The following is a 22,230-nucleotide window of genomic DNA, read 5'->3' on the forward strand; positions in this document are numbered from 1 at the left end:
TCACCTGACCGTGACGTCATCGAAGGTCCTTCATGCTCTGCAATTCTTAGGAACGGAGGCAGACGCTTGCAGTGGTGACAGCCAGGCTTCTCGGAGGGGTGAGTATATCCATATTTTTTATTTTTATTCTTTATTTTTTACATGAATATGGATCCCAGGGCCTGAAGGAGAGTTTCCTCTCCTTCAGACCGTGGGAACATCCAGGATCGCTCCCTGCACATGCCGTACCTGGCGTATAAGACGACCCCCGACTTTTGGGACAATTTTTAGGGGTTAAAAAGTCGTCTTATACGCCGGAAAATACGGTAGTTCAGCTGTTCTAGAAGGATTTTCTTGACATTTTGTTAGTTCCATTATACAGAAAATGCCATGGTCCGTAAACAGCTTACAACACAGCAAGGGAACTTATTGCTGAAAGGTATCATTCGGGAGAAGGTTGAAAAAAAAAAGTTCCACGTTATTAGACATTGCATGCAATAATTTATAAGACTGTCAAGAAGTGGCTTAAATTTGGCACAATTACATTATTTATAACTGGATTTCCCTCAAAAATTTATGAAGAGGCAAAAAGAAAATAGGCCCGAGAGGCTGTACAGAGGCCAATATTAAAGGAGCTGCAAGAATTTCTGACAAGTTGTGTATTGTATGTGACAATCTCCTGTATTCTTCATATGTGTGGCCTGTGAGGTATGATGGCAAGATGGAAGGTTTTTTTTTCCTTACAAAGAAAAACATCCAAGCCTAGCTATGATTTTCCAAAATATACATCAAGTCTGTCAAAAGCATGTGGGAAAATGTGTTATTGTCTGATGAGACAAAGATAAACTTTTGGGCCATAATTCTAAGGATATGTGCACACGTTCAGGATTTCTTGCAGAAATTTCCTGAGCAAAACCGGACATTTTCTGCAAGAAATCCGCATGCGTTTTTTTTTCCGCGTTTTGTTTCATGTTTTTTGCGCGTTTTTTCCAGAGCTTCCCAATGCATTAAATAGCGGGGAAAACACAAAAAATCCGCAAAATTAATGAACATGCTGCGATTTTTACCGCTATGCGTTTTTTTTTCGTGGAAAAAAAACGCATCATGTGCACAAAAATTGCGGAATGCATTCTAAATGATGGGATGGATAATGTATGCGTTTTTGTGCATTTTTATAGCGTTTTTATAGCAAAAAAACGCAAAAAATCAGCAACGTGTGCACCTAGCCTAAAAGGTACATTTGGCACAAAGTCAATGCTGCTCATCTCCAAAAGAACACCATACTCACAGTGAAGCATGGTGGAGGCAGCATTATGCTTTTGGGTTATTTTTTGGCATCTAGAACTGGGGCTTTAGATAATTTGGAGGGAGTTATGAACAGTTTCAAATATCAGTCAGTTTCTCATTAAAATCTTCAGGCCTCTGCTAAAAAGCTGAAGATGAGTTTCACTTTTCAGCAAGACAAGGACTCTAAGAATACCGCCAAAACAACAAAAAATGGCTTCACCAAAAGAAGATCAAAGTCTTGGAATGGCCCAGCCAGAGCCCAAACCTGAATCCATATTGAAAATCTGTCGCTGAGCTTAGGACAGCAGTAACCAGGAAATGCCCTTGCAATCTGACAGATTCAAAGCACTACTGCATGGAAGAGTGAACATTTTATCACTTGTGTCTAGACTTTTACATACATTGTAACTTAATTGCTGCAGAAAATCTGAAGCATCAAAAACGCAACAAATACTCATTCTGGGAACTTAGGCTATGTGCACACGTAGGTCAGGTCCTCTGCGGGTTCTCCCGCAGCGGATTTGATAAATCTGCAGGGCAAAACCGCTGCGGTTATCCCTGCAGATTTATCGCGGTTTGTTTTGCGGTTTCCGCTGCGGGTTTACTCCTATACTATTGATGCTGCATATGCAGCATCAATAGTAATGTTAAAAATAATTAAAAAAATGGTTTATACTCACCCTCTGACGTCCCGATTTCCTCGGCGCTGCACGCGGTGGTCCGGTTCCAAAGATGCTGTGCGAGAAGGACCTTCGTGACGTCACGGTCATGTCACCAAGACGTCACCGCAGGTCCTGCTCGCACAGCAACCCTGCGACCGGACGGCCGCGTGCAGCGCAGAGAGGTGAGTATATCATTTTTTTATTTTATTTGTTTTTTTTTTTACACAAATATGGTTCCCAGGGCCTGGAGGAGAGTCTCCTCTCCTCCACCCCGGGTACCATCTGCACATGATCCGCTTACTTCCCGCATCGTGGGCACAGCCCCATGCGGGAAGTTAGCGGATTAATGCATTCCTATGTGTGCAGAATCGCAGCGATTCTGCACAAAGAAGTGACATGCTGCGGAATGTAAACCGCTGCGTTTCTGCGCGGTTTTTCCAGCAGCATGTGCACAGCGGATTGCGGTTTCCATAGGGTTTACATATAAATGTAGACGCAATGGAAACTGCTTCGGACCCGCAGCTGCAGAAACGCTGCAGATCTGCGGTAAAACCCGCAAAGTGTGAACATGGCCTTAGTCCAAGGGCTTGTTCAGATGAGTGTATTAAACATCCGTGAGCTGTGTGAATGCAAAACAGGTAGCATATGGATAAGCACAAAGACCACGGCAAGTCAATGTGCCAATTTATATTAATGTTTTCTTACATGAATTGGTCTGCGTTTACAAAAATAAATAAATTACAACAGGTACTAAATTCATCCTCCAGTTATAAGTCAATGAGTGAGAAAAAATGGATCACATAATTGTTACCATTCATGTTATGTGAATGTCACTGATCCATTACAGGATATTGGGATAGTAAACTGCATTTGACCTTATCCTTATTTATTATTTCTAAACACTCTTTTTCGGTGATTACTTTGTATCTCTGTTCATACTGCACCCACACACACAAAAGATGCACCATTTGAAAGGTAAACATGCCCCCTTCAGCAAGAAAACAGCCAAACAATCCACACATCCACGATGTGATCACAAAATACAGTTTAAACATTAATTTTCATAAAACTGCAGTAAGGAAAAATGACCTGCAGGTGGCACCACATTACCCCAAGGCACACTACCACAAAGCTGATTACAGACATGACAAACAAATCCAAACAGATTGCACACTTCACTGCAGGTGAGTCACATATGCAAACACATTTGGAAACATGCACTGCTTATTCGATTGGAAACATGCACTGCCTATTGTACATTTGGAGCGCAGACCTGACATTGATTGGGTTTGGAATTACTTTGCAGGATGACTAGGAAGAGGTGTACAAAAAGCAGGCCTCAAGGCAGGCCAATACGAACGAGATGTCCCAGACCACTTCAGACACCATCTCAGCAAACATCAAACAGACTCCAACCTCATGAACAAAGGCAACATAGACTTGATAACCATAGACAGGCTCAACAGAAGCACAGACAACAGATAGTGAATCAGCGCAGAACACTGCTACAAGAGCACTGTATTGATTTAGTTCCACCTGATTACTTCCTGCGTCTACAGCAAGACATCTGTGCAAGGTGCGAACATTCACTTCCAAAGACATACTGTTGTGCTCGCTTATTACTTCCAGACAATGAAGTTAAAACCCACAGTGTTGGGAGTATGGATAAAGTATGTCCACATTGTTCAGCAAAGCTCTATTTAGGTGAAGTCGGTCGTGACCAATTACTTCCGCTCAGTTATCATACTTCGAATTAACCTCACACCTTCCGATCCAACTATGCCTTTCCACTTGAGCAGAAAGCAATTCCCAGTCAAAGTGGCATTTGCAATGACCATTACTAAAGCACAGAGACAAACGCTTCAAACAGCTGGCCTGTTCCTACCAAAGCCAGTATTTTCACACAGCCAGTTGTACGTGCATTTTCAAGAGTGTGAAGCTTCAAAAATATACAGGTTTGCGTAAGCGATACTTACAATCAAAAAGTCACTCAGACTGACATTATCACCCCCAATGTTGTGTTTAGGGACGTTTTATAACAGCGATATTTTATTTTGCTAAGACTTTTTTTGCCTCTATTTATCAAACCAATTTTTTGTATTAACAATCTACATATATAAATACATGTGTTCATCATGTCATTAAATACATTTACATTTGGTCAACTTGCTTTTTCGGAAATTGCCTGCGCCCCCAGCAACCAATGTGCGAAAATTTCGCATGGGCCAACTAGTCATATTAAATTGTTTATGTAAAAACTGTATGCCATACTAAAGCATGTTGTACAAAACGGTTAGGCTGTGTGCACACAATACGGATTTAGTGCGGATCCGCAGCGGATTTTTCCGCGCAGAAACGCTGCAGTTCCGCACTGTGATTTACAGTACAATGTAAATCAATTGGAAAAAAAAAGGCTGTGCTAATGATGCGGAAAAATCCGTATGAAATCCGCTGCAGATGAAAAGAAGTAGCATGCTACTTCTTTTGTGCGGAACTGCAGCGTTTCTGACCCCTTCCATGATAGAAATCCACAGGAGTAAAAAACATAGAAAATCCGCACAAAATCCGCACCTGCGTTTTCTGCCAGATGCGGATTTTGTGTGGAAAATTCTGCACCCCAATCCGCAACATGTGCACATAGCCTTACATGGATGGCACACCGACGTAAAAAAACTGGAAATACAGACAGCACCCAGATATAGAAAAAACTGGACATGCTGAAAACAACACATATGCAAACAAGTCCATTTTCTCTGGATGAAGAACAGATTTTGCATAAGCTCATGTGAACACTACCTAAGGGTTGCCAAAGTCATGTGGATCAGGTATGCAAGATACATGTGTCTTAAGAAATACTGCAATTATTTATAGGTCGGATTTTGCCCACATCCAACTGCAATGATTTTATTTTAAAATATGAGTTCACCTACTGGGGAACATACAGTATTTAGTAGGGATCTGAAAGAGACACCTTTTTGCGGATCGGAGCCAAATGATCCAGATCACCAAAAAGAGCAGGGATGCTGATCACTAATTGCAACGCAAGCATCATTTCTTGTTGTGGTAGACAGCATTGATATATTTTTTCGATGATGGTAAATAAAATAAAGTAACTAATGTATAAAACACGCCACTTTATTATTTGCTTATCTCCTGCAAGAGTCTGTTACTGGTCACCAACTACTGACTGATACGTAGGACTTCCCCATTCTGTAAACCTGCTGCTGATCTTTAGAATAATAATGATGAAAAGGACGGGCTAGTTCAGAGGCTCTTCAGCAAAACTTACATGTGGCTATAAATGAGCTGACAGGAGCTGAAAAGAATAAAAGTCATGACTTCCCCTTTTGAGCTCACATTGTCTCAGTGAACTCATTCTGCAGCCAACAGACAGTGAAAAGCGGACTATAAAGGCAAAAGCAACAAAATATTTAATGAAATGCAATTTTACCTACTAACATGGATTCAAGTAAAAAAAAAAACAAACAAAAAACAAAGAAATGCCCCTGAAGGTGTTCATAACCTTTAGGGTTCTGGGACATAATTGTGCATCACAGGTTTGCTCCTTGAGGTGCCCTGGCTGACATAAGACACTGGTGCTTTCACCCAAGTTGCAGCCAGCAGGCACCGCTGGGTTGCCATGGTAACTACAGATAGGGAGTGGGGGGTCTTTGATTCACCAAAACGTTATACAGCAATCAGACCAGCACATCAGGATGTCCCAATGATAATAACCAACGTGCACAGGAATGTTTTATTCCATGCTGTCACCATAGGGTGTAAGTGGTACTGTATATTATATTTTATTATACAGTCATGACAATTCCAGCAGTATACCTTTTATAAAATATTATAAAATAAACCTACCATGTACACCATATGGTGAAAGACAGAAAACAATGATGAGTTTCCCGCCTCATCCCACCAAACAACTGCAAAGCTTTCATTTGAAATCTACTATAAAATGGTTATATATAGAAAACTACGACTCGTCTCACAAAAAATAACAAAACTTGGGCTGTGCAACGTAAAGTATTTTTTCCGTGAGATGTGCTATTATAGTCCCGTAGTAAAACATGAAGAGCTGGGCTGTAGGTAGTGACCGATCGGCAGAGAACCTATGACGGCTCCTGCACACTCCGCAGATTGCTCACTACTCCCTTGCTGATTTTCTGCTAAAATCCACAAATTCGCCACTGATTTTGTTCACCTACACACTGGAAGGCTGAAGTCCACAATGAATTTTGCTAAAATAATTCACATAATGCAAATGTTAAAGTGCAATTCTGCAGGCAGTAAAACAAGTAAACGGCAGATTTTTTTCTTAGTTTAATTAAACATGTAAAACTGAGTACACACCTACGTAAGAAAGATCATTGTAATAATATTACTTTGGAATTGATATTAGATTATCTCAATACTATGAAGAATTAAAGAAACATGCATGCTCATATTTTTTTTACATTATTGCCATTCATGCTTACAAATCTAATTCCATGACGTTTGAAGATGGGTGGTCTTTTACTAGCGTGTTTAGGCAGGCCGACCTCGTGTCCTATGCGCAGAGACCACAGCACAATGTGCTGCTTAGTAAGAATTTCATCCGATCAATGATCATTTTAATAGCTGAACAGGTAATTAGAAACCCACTTACAGGATTCTCTTCCATGATAAATGTGTTGTGTAAATTAAGCTGTTTTGACAGAGGCCCGACAGCTGGAAACCGGAAGATGGGTCTCTAGACCCAGGGCTCTGCATGCACATACTATATGCTTGGCTTCTGCTACATTCATGGTCTAGGAGTCTGATAGAAGTAGCTGAGCATTCTCAGGCAGTACCATAAAAAATGAATGGAGCAGAGATTGACCATGTGCACCTCTGCTTCATTGAAGGGTGGCAGTGCAGCGCTCAGCTCCTGGGATCTAGTGCCCCGGTCTCGTCATTGCTGGCAATACCAGCGATACTCAGGATAGGGGATAGCTTACTATCTTGGGAACAAGCCTGTTAAAGGAAATGACAATTTCCTGAGCATGATTAAAAAAAAAAAAAAGAAGTCATACTATATAATCCTAAATCGTGATCTACTGTAAAATGTGTGTGCGCAAATATATATAGTTAACAACTTGTGTTTAACCCCTTTCTGCCATCTGACGTACTATCCCGTCGAGGTGACCTGGGACTTAATTCCCAGTGACGGGATAGTACGTCATAGGGGAGCGCGGCTGATCACGGCCAGGTGTCAGTTGATTATTACATCTGACATTATAACCCCCGGAACGCTGCGATCAAACATGATCGCAGCGTTCCGGCGGCATAGGGATGCATCGCGCAGGGAGGGGACTCCCTGCGTGCTTCCCTGAGACCCTCGGAACAACGCGATGTGATCGCGTTGCTCCGAGCATCTCCTCCGTCCAGGGTTCTTCCGGGTCCTGCAGGGAGGTGGCTTGCAAGTGCCTGCAAAATGTCAGATCAGGGATCTGACACTATACAATGATGTCCCACCCTGGGACAAAGTAAAAAAAAAAAATAATGTGTAAAATTATATATATATATATATATATATATATATATATATATATATATATATATATTGTTCCAATAAATTTCTTTATGTAAATAAAAAAACAATAATAGCACACATATTTATAAAAGTGTCCCACTAGCTAACCCCTTCAGTGTGAACACCGTAAAAAGAAAAAAAAAAAAAGGAAAAAACAATGTTTTATCATCATATCGCCGAACAAAAAGTGGAATAACACGCAATCAAAAAGACGGATAAAAATAACCATGGTACCACAGAAAACGTAATTTTGTCCCGCAAAAAATGAGCCACCATACAGCGTCATCAGCGAAAAAATTAAAAAGTTATAGCCCTCAGAATAAAGCGATGCAAAAATAATTATTTTTCTATAAAAGTTTTTATTGTATGAAATCGCCAAAACATAAAAAATTAAATAAATGAGGTATCGCTGTAATCGTACTGACCCGAAGAATAAAACTGCTTTATCAATTTTATCAAACACGGAGCGGTATAAACGCCTCCCCCAAAAGAAATTCATGAATTGCTGGCTTTTGTTCATTCTGCAAAACAAAAATTGTAATAAAAAGCGATCAAAAAATGTCACGTGCCCGAAAATGGTACCAATAAAAACGTCAACTCGTTCCGCAAAAAACAAGACCTCACATAACTCTGTGGACCAAAATATGGAAAAATTATAGCTCTCAAAATGTGGTAACGCATAAACTATTTTTTGCAATAAAAAGCGTCTTTTAGTGTGTGACCGCTGCCAAACAGAAAAACCTGCTATAAAAACCAGCTATAAATAGTAAATCAAACCCCACTTTATCACCGCCTTAGTTAGGGAAAAATAATAAAATAAAAAATGTATTTATTTCTATTTTCCAATTAGGGTTAGGGCTACAGTTAGGGTTAGGGCTAAAGTTAGGGTTGGGGCTAAAGATTGGATTTGGATTACATTTACGGTTGGTATTAGGGTTAGGGGTGTGTCAGGGTTATGGTTGGGATTAGGGTTAGGGGTGTGTTGGGGTTGGAGTTAGAATTGGGGGTTTCCTGATGTTTAGGTACATCAGGGGCTCTCCAAATGCAACATGGCGTCCGATCTCAATTCCAGCCAATTCTGCGTTGAAAAAGTAAAACAGTGCTCCTTCCCTTCCGAGCTCTCCCATATGCCCAAACAGGGGTTTACCCCAACATATGGGGTATAAGCGTACTCAGGACAAACTGGACAACAACTTTTAGGGTCCAATTTCTCCTGTTACCCTTGGTAAAATAAAACAAATTGGATCTGAAGTAAATTTTTTGTGAAAAAAAGTTAAATGTTAATTTTTTTTTAAACATTGCAAAAATTTCTGTGAAACACCTGAAGGGTTAATAAACTTCTTGAATGTGGTTTTGAGCACCTTGAGGGGTGCATTTTTTAGAATGGTGTCACACTTGGCTATTTTCATATCATATAGACCCCTCAAAGTGACTTCAAATGTGATGTGGTCCCTAAAAAAAAATGGTGTTGTAAAAATGAGAAATTGCTGGTCAACGTTTAACCCTTATAACTCCCCAACAAAAAAACATTTTGGTTCCAAAATTGTGCTGATGTAAAGTAGACGTGGGAAATGTTACTTATTAAGTATTTTTTATGACATATCTCTGTGATTTAAGGGCATAAAAATTCAAAGTTGGAAAATTGCAACATTTTAAAAATTTCGCCAAATTTTCGTTTTTTTCACAAATAAACGCAAGTAATGTCAAGGAAATTTTACCACTAACATCAAGTACAGTATGTCAGAATCACCGGGATCCATGCAAGCGTTCCAGAGTTATAACCTCATAAAGGGACAGTGGTCAGAATTGTAAAAATTGGCCTGGTCATTAATATGCAAACCACCCTTGGGGGTTAAGGGTTTAACAAAATCACTAACTGATGATCACACTGTCTATATGAGGATTTATCTTCATGAGAAACTTGTAAAAGGGTTTTCAAAGATTTTTTTAAAGCATTAAAATAACTAACAATCAAGTAAATGTCCCACCACTCAAGGTCTGAGTTCTTGGAGGTGTTTGTAAACTGTCCTGCAGTGGTGATATCCAGACGATGGGAAGGTGGCAGGAAAAATGCTACATGAAAAATGAGAGTTTTTGATGCATTTTTTCCCTATTCATTTGAATGGGTGCAAAACACTACAAAAAAGTTAAACAATTGACACACTGCTGATGAGAAACGGCTTCAAATCTGAAAAGAAAGAATAAGCATTGTGAGCATCAGATTTCAGAAATCGCATATATTTTGCTGGTTTTGCAAACTGCAGCGTTTTGGTGCAGAAATTTCTTACCCCTTCTTAGTGGTTTAATCATTTTAGCTTATTTCTTGCTTTGTAGCCATTTATAAAAATTCTTGAAAAATCAATTTAACACTTCGCTGTGTGATCTACACTGCCATTTGTAATCATTAAGTCAAATAATTTACAAGTTTTTGGCAAAAGTAAGAAAAATGGTTATTAAAACAATGACTAGGTAATACTTAATTCTGCTTTAAAAATACCTGTTCAGTGCTTCCTATACATTAACGGGACTCTGTCAGCAGGATTGCACACCACCAAAATGTTTACATGTGCATGTAGCTCTTTGAAACACAAATCCATTCATCAGAAATCAGCGTTTGTGTTGAAATGCAAATGAGGTTGAAGATCTGAAGCCTCTGTCACTCCAGCTCTATTCTCCCCCTGCTCCTGCTTGACTGATGGCTCCTTTGCCTGGAGTCACTTAGGATAGAGACTGTCAATGAAGCAATAAGAGGCAGCACGGGGAAGGGAATGGAGGTGGACTGAAAGAGACTTAAGATCTACAACTAACTAGCTCTTCAGCCTCATTTGTATATCGAATCATGATTTCTCAGTAGCAGAGGAACAGACGAGCCATGTAAAGGTAGGGATTTCTGGAGTTGTCTTTGAAAGAGTTACACGCACATATAAATAGATTGGGGCTGAAATCCTGCTGACAATCGTTTTTTAGTAGCAATTACAGCCTGGCATAATAGCTGTTAATCTGTGGATGAAAACCGCAGAACTTTCACTACGTTTTTTCAAGTAAAAATGGCTCGATTGGTGCTTATCTTCATACAGACAGAATCTCAGCTTTCTTTCTTAAACAGGTCTGTAGAATGTGAAACAGTGCTATGCATGATTGTCTTGTAGGAACATTTAGTTAAAGGTCTGTCACCCCCAAAATCGTATTTGAGCAGGCATCAGGGGCTTATCTACAGCAATCTGTAATGCTTTAGATAAGCCCCCGATGTATCCTGAAAGATGAGAAAAAGAGGTTAGATCAGTGTTCCCCAACTCCGGTCCTCAAGAGCCACCAACAGCTCATGTCTTCAGGATTTCCTTAGTATTGCATAGGGGATTGAATGCTTGCTTGTCCAGGTGATGCAATTATAAGGAAATCCTGAAGACATGACCTGTTGGTGGCTCTTGAGGACCAGAGTTGGGGAACACTGGGTTAGATTATACTCACCCAGGGACGGTTCCGGTTCTGTTCTGGTCCGATGGGTGTCCCATCTTCTTATGATGACGTCCTCTTCTTGTCTTCAGGCTCCGATGCAGGCATACTTTGAGCAAAGTACTGCAGTGCGCAGGCGCTGGGCCTCTCTGACCTTTCCTGGCGCCTGCGCACTGCAGTACTTTGCTCTGCCCTCAACAGGACAGACAAAGTACGCGCTGCGCCGCAGCGTGAAGACAAGAGGACGTCATCCTATGAAGATGGGAGGCCCCGGACCGCGACACCCATTGGATCGGACCGCCAGCCCAGGTGAGTATAATCTAACCTCTTTTTCTCATCTTTCAGGATACATCGGGGGCTTATCTACAGCATTCCAGAATGCTGTAGATAAGCCCCTGATGCCGGTGGGCATAGCTCACCTTCGATTTTGGGGGTGACAGGTTTCCTTTAAGGGTTCACTCACACCAATGTATAAATCGGAAGAGTGCAATCCGATTAAAAAAAAAAAAAAAAAAAGATTGCACCCAGAAGAACATTATTCAATGAGGCAGCGCACATCTGCATATTTTTTTCTCAGCTGTTATTGGTAATGAGAAAAAAAAAATCACATTCTATACGGACCATCAGTATTGCCTCCAATTTTTACAGATACATTACAATTCTGTAGCATCGAAAACTGTAAGTGGTCTTGTAAGATAAATAGCTTCTGAGTAAAGAAACGGATTGTATATGAACAGGACACAGATGACGGTGAGAAAAAAAGTCCCACTCTTCTGAATGAGAATGGGGCCGATTATATATACACAAGTGTGAGTGAACCGTTAAGGAGATTTCATCCTGAGGGTTTGTCATTACATTGCATTGCTTTAAGTTCCTGCCAGTAGCGGAGCTACCAGAGAGGTCAGAGGGGGCCATCGTCCAGGATCTCGTGCTCTGAGGGGGCCCACCCAGAGCTAGGCTTTTGAAACTTTATCGGCGTGCGCAGCTACATTCTGCAGCACAGCAGGGAGAATCGATCTCCCTGCTCTGCCACCCGGCCACTATGGGGCCCCTGAGCAGGTGGTGGGGGGCCCGGTGCCAGCAGCAGGCTCCCCCGCCCGTCATCGCAAGTTCAACTGTACTGGCTAGATGCCGATACAGCTGACCGCATTGTTGAGATGAGCGTCACGCACCCTATCCCATCATTCCCCCTGTCAGCGTCTGACGTCACTGACGCCGACAGGGGGTAGCGATGACGCCACTAGTTGGCGCCTGCGGTCTGGAGATGTGCAGCACTTAGAGCAGAGGAGGAACCAGGAAGGTATTGGATTTATTGCATTATTATACTATAGAGGCTGCATTAAATAAGTCTGCCTATGGGGGGCTGCATTATACTATATAGTCTGCCTATGGGGGGCTGCATTATACTAAAGGCATTTTACTATACTATATTATACTATACTGCGCAAATGCCACAAAGTATCTCACCTATAATACCCAAAACAAGCACAGAGACAAACCTCAAAACTTGTGGAACAAGGTAATTTGGAGTGATGTGACCAAAATTAAACTTTTGGCCACAACCATAAAAACATTACATTTGGAGAGAGGTCAACAAGGCCTATAATGAAAGGAACATCATTCCTACTTTAAAAAAAAAAAACACGGGAGGTGGCTCGCTGATGTTTTGGGGCTGTGTGAGCTACAAAGGCACAGGAAACTTGGTCAAAGTTGAAGGTAAGATGAATGCAGCACGTTATCAGCCAATACTGGAGGCAAATTTGCACTCATCAGTCCGGAAGCTGCACATGGGACGTACTTGGACGTTCCAACATGACAACGATGCAAAACACAAGGCCAAGTCAACCTGTCATTGGCTACAGCAGAACAAAGTGAAGGTTCTGGAGTGGACATCTCAGTCTCCTGACCTCAAATCATTGAGCCACTCTGAGGAGCGAACAGTTCATGCTAGACAGCCCAGGAATTTACACGAACTGGAGGCTTTTTGTCAAGAAGAGTGGGCAGCTTTACCATCTGAGAAAACAAAGAACCTCATCCACAACGACCACAAAAGATTTCAAGCAGTCATTGATGTTAGAGGGTGCAATACAAGGTACTAAAGGGAACCTGTCACCCCTCCCCCAGTGTTATTAACTAAAAGAGCCACTTGTGCAGCACTAATGCAGTTATGACTTGTATTGTTTAAGATTATTGTACTTGTTTCTATCATGTATACCCCTCCTCACATGTAAAGCGCCATGGAATAAATGGCGCTATAACAATAAATAATGATAATAATAATTCTGTCAAGTTGCTCTTTTAGTTGGGGTCCCTTCTAATGCTGCAATATCCGTTTTTTTTAACCCCTTCATGACCCAGCCTATTTTGGCCTTAATGACTTTGCAGTTTTTTGCAATTCTGACCAGTGTCCCTTTATGAGGTAATAACTCAGGAACGCTTCAACGGATCCTAGCGATTCTGAGATTGTTTTTTCGTGACATATTGGGCTTCATGATAGTGGTAAATTTAGGTCGATAATTTCTGAGTTTATTTGTGAAAAAAACGGAAATTTGGCGAAAATTTTGAAAATTTCGCAATTTTCACATTTTTAATTTTTATTCTGTTAAACCAGAGAGGTATGTGACACAAAACAGTTAATAAATAACATTTCTCACATGTCTACTTTACATCAGCACAATTTTGGAAACAAATTTTTTTTTTGCTAGGAAGTTATAAGGGTTAAAATTTGACCAGTGATTTCTCATTTTTACAACAAAATTTACAAAACCATTTTTTTTAGGGACCACCTCACATTTGAAGTCAGTTTGAGGGTTCTATATGGCTGAAAATACCCCAAAGTGACACCATTCTAAAAACTGCACCCCTCAAGGTGCTCAAAACCACATTCAAGAAGTTTATTAACCCTTCAGGTGTTTCACAGCAGCAGAAGCAACATGGAAGGAAAAAATGAACATTTAACTTTTTAGTCACAAAAATGATATTTTAGCAACAATTTTTTTATTTTCCCAAGGGTAAAAGGAAAAACTGGACCACGAACGATGTTGTCCAATTTGTCCGGAGTACGCTGATACCTCATATGTGGGGGTAAACCACTGTTTGGGCATACGGCAGGGCTTGGAAGGAAAGGAGCGCCATTTGACTTTTTGAATGAAAAATTGGCTCCAATCTTTAGCGGACACCATGTCGCGTTTGGAGAGCCCCCGTGTGCCTAAACATTGGAGCTCCCCCACAAGTGACCCCATTTTGGAAACTAGACCCCCCAAGGAACTTATCTAGAAGCATAGTGAGCACTTTAAACCCCCAGGTGCTTCACAAATTGATCCGTAAAAATGAAACAGTACTTTTTTTTCACAAAAAAATTATTTTAGCCTCAATTTTTTCATTTTCACATGGGCAACAGGATAAAATGGATCCTAAAATTTGTTGGACAATTTCTCCTGAGTACACTGATACCTCACATGTGGGGGTAAACCACTGTTTGGGCACATGGTAAGGCTCGGAAGGGAAGGAGCGCCATTTGACTTTTTGAATGAAAAATGATCTCCATCGCTAGCAGAAACCATGTCACGTTTGGAGAGCCCCCGTGTGCCTAAACATTGGAGCGCTCCCACAAGTGACCCCATTTTGGAAAGTAGACCCCCCAAGGAACTTATCTAGAAGCATAGTGAGCACTTTAAACCCTCAGGTGCTTCACAAATTGATCCGTAAAAATGAAAAAGTACTTTTTTTTCACACAAAATTTCTTTTAGCCTCAATTTTTTCATTTTCACATGGGCAACAGGATAAAATGGATCCTAAAATTTGTTGGGCAATTTCTGCTGAGTATGTTGATACCTCATATGTGGGGGTAAACCACTGTTTGGGTGCACAGCAAGGCTCGGAAGGGGAGGCGTGCCATTTGACTTTTTGAATGGAAAATTTGCTCCAATCGTTAGCGAACACCATGTCGCGTTTGGAGAGCCCCTGTGTGCCTAAACATTGGAGCTCCCCTACACGTGACCCCATTTTGGAAACTAGACCCCCCAAGGAACTTATCTAGATGCATAGTGAGCACTTATAACCCCCAGATGCTTCACAGAAGTTTATAACGCAGAGCCGTGAAAATAAAAAATAATTTTTCTTTCCTCAAAAATGATTTTTAGCCCAGGATTTTTTAATTTTCCAAGGGTAATAGGAGAAATTGGACCCCAAATGTTGTTGTCCAGTTTGTCCTGAGTACGATGATACCCCATATGTGGGGGTAAACCACTGTTTGGGCACACGGCAGGGCTCGGAAGGGAAGGCACGCCATTTGGCTTGGAATGGAAAATTAGCTCCAATCATTAGCGGACACCATGTCACGTTTGGAGAGCCCCTGTGTGCCTAAACATTGGAGCTCCCTAACAAGTGACCCCCATTTTGGAAACTAGACCTCCCAAGGAACTAATCTAGATGTGTGGTGAGCACTTTGAACCCCCAAGTGCTTCGCAGAAGTTTATAACGCAGAGCCGTGAAAATAATAAATGTGTTTCCTTTCCTCAAAAATATTTTTTTAGCCCAGAATTTTTTATTTTGCAAGGGTAACAGGAGAAATTGGACCCCAAAAGTTGTTGTCCAGTTTCTCCTGAGTACGCTGATACCCCATATGTGGGGGTAAACCACTGTTTGGGCACATGCCGGGGCTCGGAAGGGAAGTAGTGACGTTTTGGAATGCAGACTTTGATGGAATGCTCTGCGGGCGTCACGTTGCATTTGCAGAGCCCCTGATGTGCCTAAACAGTAGGAACTCCCCACAAGTGACTCCATTTTGGAAACTAGACCCCCCAAGGAACTTATCTAGATGTGTGGTGAGCACTTTGAACCCCCAAGTGCTTCACAGAAGTTTAGAACGCAGAGCCGTGAAAATAATAAATGTGTTTCCTTTCCTCAAAAATATTTTTTTAGCCCAGAATTTTTTATTTTTGCAAGGGTAACAGGAGAAATTGGACCCCAAAAGTTGTTGTCCAGTTTCTCCTGAGTACGCTGATACCCCATATGTGGGGGTAAACCACTGTTTGGGCACATGCCGGGGCTCGGAAGGGAAGTAGTGACGTTTTGGAATGCAGACTTTGATGGAATGCTCTGCGGGCGTCACGTTGCATTTGCAGAGCCCCTGATGTGCCTAAACAGTAGGAACTCCCCACAAGTGACTCCATTTTGGAAACTAGACCCCCCAAGGAACTTATCTAGATGTGTGGTGAGCACTTTGAACCCCCAAGTGCTTCACAGAAGTTTATAACGCAGAGCCGTGAAAATAATAAATGTGTTTCCTTTCCTCAAAAATATTTTTTTAGCCCAGAATTTTTTATTTTTGCAAGGGTAACAGGAGAAATTGGACCCCAAAAGTTGTTGTCCAGTTTCTCCTGAGTACGCTGATACCCCATATGTGGGGGTAAACCACTGTTTTGGCACACGTCGGGGTTCGGAAGGGAAGTAGTGACGTTTTGGAATGCAGACTTTGATGGAATGGTCTGCTGGCGTCACGTTGCATTTGCAGAGCCCCTGATGTGCCTAAACAGTAGAAACACCCCACAAGTGACCCCATTTTGGAAACTAGACCCCCCAAGGAACTTATCTAGATGTGTGATGAGCACATTCAACCCCCAAGTGCTTCACAGAAGTTTACAACGCAGAGCCGTGAAAATAAAAAATCATTTTTCTTTCCTCAAAAAAGATGTTTTAGCAAGCAATTTTTTATTTTCACAAGGGTAACAGGAGAAATTGGGCCCCAATGTTTGTTGCCCAGTTTGTTGTGAGTACAGTGATACCCCATATGTGGGGGTAAACCACTGTTTGGGCGCACGTCAGGGCTCGGAAGGGAAGTAGTGACATTTGAAATGCAGACTTTGATGGAATGGTCTGCGGGCGTCACGTTGCATTTGCAGAGCCCCTGATGTGCCTAAACAGTAGAAACACCCCACAAGTGACCCCATTTTGGAAACTAGACCCCCCAAGGAACTTATCTAGATGTGTGATGAGCACGTTCAACCCCCAAGTGCTTCACAGAAGTTTACAACGCAGAGCCGTGAAAATAAAAAATCATTCGTCTTTCCTCAAAAATTATGTCTTAGCAAGTAATTTTTTATTTTTGCAAGGGTAACAGGAGAAATTGGACCCCAACAGTTGTTGCCCAGTTTGTCCTGAGTACGCTGGTACCCCAAATGTGGGGGTAAACCACTGTTTGGGCACACGTCGGGGCTTGGAAGGGAGGGAGCACCATTTGACTTTTTGAATGCAAGATTGGCTGGAATCAATTGTGGCGCCATGTTGCGTTTGGAGACCCCTGATGTGCCTAAACAGTGGAAACCCCTCAATTCTAACTCCAACACTAACCCCAACACACCCCTAACCCTAATCCCAACTGTAGCCATAACTCTAATCCCAACCCTAACCCCAACACACCCCTAACCACAACCCTAACCCCAACACACCCGTAACCCTAATTCCAACCCTAGCCCTAATTCCAACCCTAACCCTAAGGGTATGTGCCCACGTAGCGGATTCGTGTGAGATTTTTCCGCACGACTTTTGAAAAATCTGCAAGTAAAAGGCACTGCGTTTTACCTGCGGATTTACAGCAGATTTCCAGTGTTTTTTTGTGCGGATTTCACCTGCGGATTCCTATTGAGGAACAGGTGTAAAACGCTGCGGAATCCGCACAAAGAATTGACATGCTGTGGAAAATACAACGCAGCGTTTCTGCACGGAATTTTCCGCATTATGGGCACAGCGGATTTGGTTTTCCATAGGTGTACACGGTACTGTAAACCTGATGGAAAACTGCTACGAATTCGCAGCGGCCAATCCGCTGCGGATCCGCGGCCGATCCGCTGCGGATCCGCGGCCGATCCGCTGCGGATCCGCTGCGGATCCGCGGCCGATCCGCTGCGGATCCGCGGCCGATCCGCTGCGGATCCGCTGCGGATCCGCGGCCGATCCGCTGCGGATCCGCGGCCGATCCGCTGCGGATCCGCTGCCAAATCCGCACATGCCATAACCCTAACCCTACCCGTAACCCTAACCCTAGTTCTAACCCTAACCCTAGTGGAAAAAAAAAATATATATATTTTCTTTATTTTATTATTGTCCCTATCTATGGGGGTGATAAAGGGGGGGGTTTATTTATTATTTTTTTTATTTTGATCGCTGTGGTAGAACCTACCACAGCGATCAAAATGTACCTGTAAGGAATCTGCCGGCCGGCGGGCGTACTGAGCATGCGCCCGCCATTTTGGAAGATGGCGGCGCCCAGCGAGGAGACGGCCGGACACCGGGAGGATCGGTAAGTATGAAGGGGTGGTGGGGGGGTGGATCTGAGCACAGGGGGGGTGATCGGAGGACGGGGGGAGCGGACAGCAGGACGGGGGAGCGGGCAGGAGCACGGGGCAGCGGAGCACAGGACAGAGGGGACCGGACCACGCACCGGAGCACTGGGGGGGCGATCGGTGGGGTGGGGGGTGGTCACTTCAGGTTTTCCAGCCATGGCCGATGATATTGCAGCATCGGCCATGGCTGGATTGTAATATTTCACCTGTTTTTTAGGTGAAATATTACAAATCGCTCTGATTGGCAGTTTCACTTTCAACAGCCAATCAGAGCGATCGTAGCCACGGGGGGGTGAAGCCACCCCCCCTGGGCTGAAGCACCACTCCCCCTGTCTCTGCAGATCGGGTGAAAATGGAGTTAACCCTTTCACCCGATCTGCAGGAGCGCGATCATTCCATGACGCATACGCTGCGTCATAGGTCGTTTTGGCACCGACTTTCATGACGCAGCGTATGCGTCAAAGGTCATTAAGGGGTTAATTAGCCCGCCATACCTGTAGTCTGTCCAGGGGGGCATGTCTTTCCCCCCGGACGCAAACGCCTCCCAGCCATCCCTCAGCCCCTCCGTGCGCCGCCTCCTGTGCGTTCATTAACGTCCCCGGCTCCTGAATTTGCAGAATAGGCAAAACAAAAATTGGAACAGGACCCTCAGTTTACACAGAACATTATGTTCAGTGATGAAGCAAACTTTTTTGGGTGACCCATTTATATGGATACACCTAAACAACATGGGAATGGTGACAGTTTTATTGAGCAGGGTGTCTTGCATTGAAATCTGCTGCAATGACCCAGGCACTGCATTCACCAGACATCAACACAATTTCTATCCTCTCTTCACGTGTTAACCACTGCGACATGTCAATGGCTGTAAACAAAGAGTAACTTGTAAATAACTCATGAAAGAATAAAGTTACATTAAAACCAAGCACACCATTGTTTTTCTTGTGAAATTATCAATAAGTTTGATGTGTCACATGACCCTCTTGGATCCAAAGTGGCCGCCATGGTCACCACCCATCTTGAAAAGTTTTCCCCCTCCCATATACTAATGTGCCACAAACAAGAAGTTGATATCACCAACCATTCCCATTTTATTTAGGTGTATCCAAATACATGGCCCACCCTGTTCTGTATGGAGCATTATGTGGGGCCATTACACTGTATGGAGCACTTTGTGGGGCCATTATACTGTATGGAGCACTATGTGGGGCCATTATACTATATGGAAGGCAATGGAGCATTACGTGGGGGCCCATCATACTGTATGAAGCACTTTCTGTGGCCATTATACTGTAATGTAGGCTGTGTGGGAATTAATTTGAGAATCATACTGTCATGGGGTCACAATTCTTTGTCAGGGGATTAAGAGGGGGAATACAGTAGGATCATCATACCGTACGTATGGAGGGAACTGTGGAGGTGTCTTAGTGTATGTGCACACTAAGCTTTTTTTATGCTAATTTTCAGCTGCTTTTTACAGTACCAGCAAAGCACAAGATTTCAGAAATCTCATGCACACACATTGTTTCTTTTGTCATCAGGAATTTGTGCTTTGCAGCTTTTTTTTTTTTTTTTTTTTTTTTTTTTTAACATAGTCCATGTCACCTCTTTCAGTGTTTTTGCTTTTTTTTCACCCATTGACTTGAATGGATAGTGAAAAAAAGCTGCAAATACACAGGTTGACTTTTTTTGCAGCATATTTGCTGCAGAAAAGTCAAGGACAGCAGGATGTGACATCACACTCGGCTCTGCTACCTCTAGATGGCAGGTTGCATGATGCGTCCCATATAGCCTGTCATCCAGCAGAGCGGACCTGAACCCCATTCATATGCATGACAGCACAGCAAACACGGCTTCTGATCGGCGGTCAAATTATCACCGCAGGTCAGACAGCTGCGGTTCCCACACTGTTAAAAGACAGCGTGAGCGCTCAGCTGTGAACGGAGGTATAAAGTTTACCTCCGGTCACTGGTGTCAGCTGATGGGACTATTGCTCCCATCATCAGACATCTGCTGCCGCTAATAACAGTGAGAGCAGGAGCAGCAGATGGGAGTATTCACCAGCTGCTCATGCGCTGTAAATGAAAAAAAAAAAAAACAAACCTGCGTGGGTTCCCCCCTATTTTTGATAGCCAGACAGACAAAACTCACAGCTGGGGGCAGCAACCCTCAGCTGTTAGCAAGGTTGATTATAAAGAATAGAGGGGTCACCACAGTATTTTTGTAATTATTTAAATAATTCAAAATAATGGCATAGGGTCCCCCACATTTTTGACAACCAGCCTTGCTAAAGCAGACAGCTGGGGGCTGGTATTCTCAGGCTGGTAAGGGGCCATGCATATTGCCCCGCCAGCCTAAAAAAAGCAGGCTGCAGCCACCCAGAAAAGGCAAATTACGCCAATTCTGGCGCTTTGCCAGGCTTTTCACACTTGCCCTATAGCGGTGGCAATAGGGGTGATAGTTGGGGGAGGGGGGTTTGATGTCACCTTCGTATTGTCAGGTGACATTAAGCCCTGAGGTTAGTAATGGAGAGGCATCTATAAGACACCCTCATTACTAACCCTAGTCACATTATAAAAACGCAGACATCCAGAATAAAGTCCTTTAACCCATTACTTGCCAAATTAGCAATTTTCATTTTTTATTTTTTTTATGACAGATTTTTAATGATTTGGGTCCTAATGAATCAGAAACTTAATTTGCAAAAATTTTTCAAATACGGATTTTTCAGAAAAGGGTGTCCCAATATTCAATTAAAAATGACAATGACATGATTTCCTATTTTGTAAACATACATTTTACAAACACAACACAAAAAATTGGACCTAATTATAAAAATTATAAAATCTTAGTTGCTAGAAGCTAAAGATTAGGCGTCCCAAAAAAAGGAGATTGGTAGATAATTGGTTAATTGAAAAAAATTGACACAGACTCCTTTATTAATCTCAATTAAACCATACTTACGACCTCGCCTAATTCCACCAAAGCTATCGTTCTCCTGTAATAAACAAAAAATAAAAAACATAATCCATGTCTGGGGGTAAAATAGTTTTCAACCTGGACGGTGCCAAAATGAGAACGTCCAGGCTGAGAACCACTGGTGAAGGAGTGGCTGCGAGCACAGCCTCAGTGACTAGCGGTGATGTCACGGAGGCTGCGCTCACAGCCGGGTTGAGCTGAGGTGACCTTGGTGAGATCCCCACTAGCACCATGAAATAGTTGCACAGTGCAGAGGTGAGTTCACCGCAGTTGAAATTCACTGCAGTGAAATTCTCTCGGTGAGGCTAAGATAGAAAAGCATTTTTAAGTTGCCCTTTCCTTAGTTCGAAATGTAATTAACAAATAGTAGCTAACAGGAACAGTGGGGTCAACATAAGGTCATAACATAACACCATCTGGAAAAATGCTGAAGTTGAAAAGAGGATGGCTTCTACAAATGGATAATGAAGCTAAACACACGTCAAATCCACAATAGACTACCTCAGAAGGCGCAAGCTGAAGGTTTTAGAATGGCCCTTACAGTCCCCTGATCATTGAAAATCTTGGCTAGACCTCAAAATAGCAAAGGATGCAAGACATGTAGGAATCTGAAAAAAATTGAGGAATTTTCCAAAGAAGAATGGAGTGGGGGCTTGAAGGTATCTATACAATGCAATTTTTCTTTGATTTAGCTAGGACTAACATTTGACAACAGTGCTTGGCTAGCAACAAGTTTTATTTAATCCTAAAGGTGTTCAATGGGGTTGAGGTCAGGGTTCTGTGTAGTCAGTTATGTTCTTTCACACCAAACTCCCCCAACCATGCCTTTATGGACCTTGCTTTGTGCACTGGCGTACAATCATGCTGGAACAGAAATCAGCTTTTTCCAACTGACAAAGAAGCATAATTCATTACTCCACAGAAAACATTTCCACTGCTCTGGAGTCCAGGAGTTGAATACTTTACA

The 22,230-nt window shown here is 42.5% G+C and overlaps 1 protein-coding gene across 1 annotated transcript in view; it reads right to left on the reverse strand.

Annotated features, from left to right (window-relative positions):
- CSTF3 (cleavage stimulation factor subunit 3) overlaps positions 1–22,230 on the reverse strand; it is a 204,065-nt gene that overhangs the window by 90,928 nt on the left and 90,907 nt on the right. The gene's annotated exons all lie outside the window — the stretch shown is intronic.

The sequence above is a fragment of the Ranitomeya variabilis genome, chromosome 2, assembly GCF_051348905.1.
Source record: "Ranitomeya variabilis isolate aRanVar5 chromosome 2, aRanVar5.hap1, whole genome shotgun sequence".
NCBI lineage: Eukaryota > Metazoa > Chordata > Amphibia > Anura > Dendrobatidae > Ranitomeya > Ranitomeya variabilis.